This window comes from Penaeus monodon, chromosome 8 (genome assembly GCF_015228065.2).
Source record: "Penaeus monodon isolate SGIC_2016 chromosome 8, NSTDA_Pmon_1, whole genome shotgun sequence".
NCBI classification, from domain to species: Eukaryota; Metazoa; Arthropoda; class Malacostraca; order Decapoda; family Penaeidae; genus Penaeus; species Penaeus monodon.
In genome coordinates this window covers 430967-435966 of record NC_051393.1, presented here as the reverse complement: position 1 = coordinate 435966, position 5000 = coordinate 430967, and the positions used below count along the sequence as shown (strand labels likewise).

General features: G+C 47.3%; 1 pseudogene; it reads left to right on the top strand.

Moving 5' to 3' along the window:
* Positions 1 to 5000, top strand: part of LOC119576460 — a 20322-nt pseudogene that overhangs the window by 9755 nt on the left and 5567 nt on the right.

The window sequence follows — 5000 nt, the reverse complement described above, 5'->3', positions numbered from 1 at the left end:
CCCCATATCCCCCCCAACAGGAATCTCCCCAACGCAGCTAACGGTGGGGGGCGAGCAGTGCATCTTCCCCTTCCAACACGACGGGGAGTGGCACTATTCCTGCGTGCCTTCGGAGGAGCGGGGCCGCGAACAGGGTCAAGGCAAGGGCGTTCTTGGTGTGTGACCCGCGTCGACGCCTTCGCCCAGCCTATCGCCGCGGACTACTGCGTCGTGAGTAGGGGAGGGAAGTTGGGCAGGAGTAGGTGGTAGGGTAGGAGGGTAGGGAGGAGGGATGGTCGGGGGAGGAAAGCATTGGGTGGGGTGGAGGGAAGGAGGGAGGGAGAGAGGGAGGGAGGGAGAGAGGGAGTGACGGAGAAAGGGATATGGGAGGGGGGTACTTCCCATCTGCAACTGCACATCGCTTCATTCACCGTTTTCACTGGGCAGTCTCCTGGGATCAGCTCTGTTGTTTCCTTCTCAAAGATCCTTTAGGGAAAAAAGGCGCTATGGTGTCAAATCAGGGGAACGTAAAGGATAGTATTGCAGTGCGTTTAGTGATTAGGATTATTTCAATAAGATCACTGGGTATATGCGAGCATTGTCCTGATGGACCCATGTTCAGATATTTATGCAAATTGTTCCTGATAGTCACATTACTCATTAATATCGTCAGTACATCTGTTGTTTTTTTTTCCGACGACTATTTCAGACAATTTCTTCAACTTTCTTAACATTCCCTCGTATTTTCAACGTGCATGGCGTCTTAAACATTGACAGCCTCGGGACCATCAGATATACGTAAAGAGACGTTGTGTGTGAGATGCAGTCCTCCCCCAAACCCTCAGTTAGCATGCGTTTAGATACTTTTGTTAAATTTCACCAAAAGAGTGTGGATTGAGGCGCAGATCGATCTAAGAAACAGGCCTATTTTCGAAAGAGGTATTGCAAACAGTAACCAAAAGGACGAGAAGATTCAGACGTGATTCGGATTCGTTCACACTTCTTGTATAGTCACTGGTTACTGTATATCCCTTGTTTCTAGCAAACAGGCTGTAATTTGACTTCCAGATGTGTTATCCCGGTATATAATGGCCACTCTTCGGATTTAATTAACGTTTTTGGATGGGGCTTACTTTGGATTTAGTTAACACAGCTACATTAGATGTTATATGCCTTAGATATTATGAATATTCGAAAATGTATCGATTATTCCTATCCACAGAGTCATCTACGCAAGCTTCGGTTTCTCTGGCTGATGGTAAGGGTTCAAAAAATACTGTTTACTTTTTTATATATTAGAGTTCTGTCGTTTATGAATCATCATTCTTGGCTCATATATATATATTGGAATATTCTATGCCAATGGTAGAGTAAGGATAATTACCACAAGAACAGTACGAGAAATACCGGTGGTAATGATGATATCAGTAAGAACTCTATTATAACGAAGAAGTCTTTGTATAATTATTTGTTAGTTGGTTTTCACTTTCCATCTTGTCAACACGATATTATAGCTTTACCCGCCGTAGTAATATTACTAGTAGCAGTAGTGATAATATCGGTAATATTTTTCTTTTAATTAACAGTAGTAATAATAGTAACAGAAACTAACAAAAATAATGAACAGTTGTGACACTGGACAGTAACAGCAACAAATATTTTTTGGCATTTGTTTTAAAAAAATATATATGAATTCTAATACACTTTGCATTCTTAATGATTATAACCATTTTACATTTGTTAACATAACTTCCATCCCTCACTTCTAACCAACATCCGCAGTCCTGCCTTTTATATCTACGTACATACCCTCCATCAGAGCGCCGAACAACGGACGGGCTTGTGTGCGTCTTCCCCTTCTGGCACCAAGGCGTTGGTTCAGGACTGCACGAGGACTGACGCCGAGGAGGACCCCTGGTGCGCTAACGGAGTCGATGCGCATGGCGCTGTCTTGAAGGCTGGGAATGCCGTCAGGGTAAGAGAGGGAGAAGGAGAGAGAGGGAAGGGAGGGAAAGGGGATAGAGGGAGAAGGAGAGAGAGGGAAGGAGGGAAGGGGATAGAGGAGAAGGAGAGAGAGGGAAGGGAGGGAAAGGGGATAGAGGAGAAGGAGAGAGAGGGAAGGGAGGGAGGGAAAGGGATAGAGGGAGAAGGAGAGGAGGGATGGAAGGAGAGAGAGGGGCAGGTGTAAGCGAAAAGGCCACCGCTGTCGCCAGATGTAAGCGACACGTGAGTTGGGAGCACCACTTCGGCAGATGTAAGCGAGTGGCCACTGCAAGCCACCAGAATATGAGTGACACTAGAGATTAGAAGCACCGCGTCCACCAGTGTGAGCGAGACGAGAGATGGACTTGGGTGGGTCAGTGAAAGGGGCTTAGCTTGCTGGTTTATTCTTGAAGACAGATATGAGACCCCCCAAGAGACCCCCGTGTCCCCGGTGGAGGACGAGGTGGTGGAGCTGGACCCTGTGTGGCTTGGGCCGTCTGCTGTGTCTCTCTCTGTGTGTCTCTGCTTACGGACGTGTCCTTTTATGCGCGGTTCCCTTCGAGGACGGATGTTTGTTCCTGTGCGAAAAGAGAAAGCGGGCTGCATCTGCGTCCTGCCCAAGGAGAAGGGCTGCGTGCTTGGACGGAGGTGTGAAGTGTACATCCGGCCTTGCTACGTATTGTTGACATCGCTCGCCACAGCGCAAGGCTCGTCCTCGAGCCGACTGTAACGCTTGAAACGATGCAGTAGAGGGTCTGTTTGGTATCTACAGATGGTTCCTGGTGATCCGAGAGTCGCTAGGCTCGGCGTGCCAGGTAGCGGGTGTGGCAGAGGTTTCGCACCGAGGTGCAACATTCAGTAGCGAGGATGGTCATCGTCTTCAGAAGCTGAAATATAAGTGTACCAGGCCAGTAAAGGGGCTAAGGAGGAGGATGATAATGTTTTTTGTCAATCACCTTACTAAATTGCGAAAAATGAGAGCATAATAAGGGAAATTTGTCACAAGAAGGGCGTGTCAAGTAGCGAGTTCAATAAGGTACCATCATAATGAAGAGAGAAAATTTTAATTGAATAAGAATTCCTATCTTTGGGTAAACAAAAAGTATATATGCTTCGAACACATAGCAGCGGGGCCTGAACTTAATTCTAACAGTGCGCGCCCTCGGCGCTTCAGCCCGTATGAGCGTAAGTGTGCAGCGGGCGCAGGGTTCCTTCGTTTACGGCCATGAGCCGGCTTAAAATTAACTTGCGGTGAAAATCAAACATTGCGCGTCGCGGCGCTTCAATCGTATGAGGTAATTCTGGGTGCGGCGGGCGCAGGTTTCCCTTCGTTTACGGCCATGAGCCGGCTTAAAATTAATGTGGTGATTGTAACCGAGTAAGCCTATATAAAGCATGGTTCTCCAATGTGTTGCCATTTTTTTGAAACTGGGATACTACCATCAGTACATATTCACCAAACCTTAAACTAAAAAGCATAAACTCCAGCATTACTGAGGACAAGATATCAAACTTCGAGAGGACGTCGTAAAAGAGTTTTGGGGTTTTCAGTTATAGTCATAGGGATGGCACATAGTAAAATACGCAATCTTAGAGTGAATTCCGAGTAGAGTGGGCGGGTAGGTAAATAAGAGGATAGTCAGTGATCAAAATCTACGTGTGAACGAGCGACAGATTAGCACGGCAAGTATGAAGAAACAGTGATATAAGAACGGTATAGTGTATACCGAATATGACAATACCAAGAAGAAATGACGTGATTACTAATAGGAATAACATATAAGAGAAAAAAAGATGATTTCATTAATTCGACACAAATAAACATGAATAATATGATAAAGAGCAGCCAACATAACAATAATTAAATTCAACTCGAAGGTTACTCATTTGTTCTGAGAGAAATGATATATGCTAAATTGTGCGTCTGAGGATAAAATGATAATAGACAGAACAATACTAACACAATACATCAATTACGGGATGGTTAAAGCTGGGGAATGAGGTGTGAAGTGAGGGTGCGGTCACTTAGGTTTGATCTCAGTGGGGTTTGAAAAAAAACAAGGGTTCAGGGGGGAGTTATGTAGTATAAGTTAGTAGTGTGCGTTCGTAGAGGGGCGTTTTACTTGAATTTGAAAAAAGGCAACTTGTATGCAAGGTGTGGGGGGGTATAGGGAGGGCAATAGTTACTCTGGCATTAAAAGGTACCTTACTTTTGATAGTAACGAGGAAGATTGTTGGTGCTGATGGAACTGCGACTCCTGGCTGTGTTGACGGGGGTTCGCGAAGAATTAGCGAGGCAGGTGAGCTGGATTGGCGAGTGTGGCGGCATAAGTGCGAAGATACATCTTCAGCGACTTCGTCAGGGGGGTAGCACAGGCGTGAGTGGTCAGCACGAAGTAGAAGGACAGACATGGTGCGGTAGGCGTGATCGAAGAGGGCTTGGTAGCGATGGCTGGCGTTAAAAGAGTGGGAGGCACTTTGCGTGGATCGGCAACAGGCGTCGGCGAGGACGAGCTGGTAGGCGAATATGCGTTGGCGTTGTGAGGTTCTTGAACACCGCTGCCATCAGATGTAAGCGAAAAGGCCACCGCTGTCGCCAGATGTAAGCGACACGTGATTGGGAAACACCACTTCGCCAGAAAGTAAGCGAGTGGCCACCCCAAGCCACCAAATATGAGTGACACGAGAGATTTGAAGCACCGCGTCACCAGGTGTGGAGCGAGACGAGAGATGGACTGGTGGGTCATGAAAAGGGGCTTAGCTTGCTGGGTTTTTTCTTGAAGACAGATATGAGACCCCCAAGAGACCCCCGTGTCCCCGGGGGGAGGACGAGGTGGTGGAGCTGGACCCTGTGTGGCTTGGGCCGTCTGCTGTGTCTCTCTCTGTGTGTCTCTGCCTTCGGACGTGTCCTTTATGCGGCGGTTTTCCCTTCGAGGACGGATGTTTGTTCCTGTGGCGAAAAGAGAAAAACCGGGCTGCATCTGCGTCCTGCCCCAAAGGAGAAGGGCTGCGTGCTTGGACGGAGGTGTGAATGTACA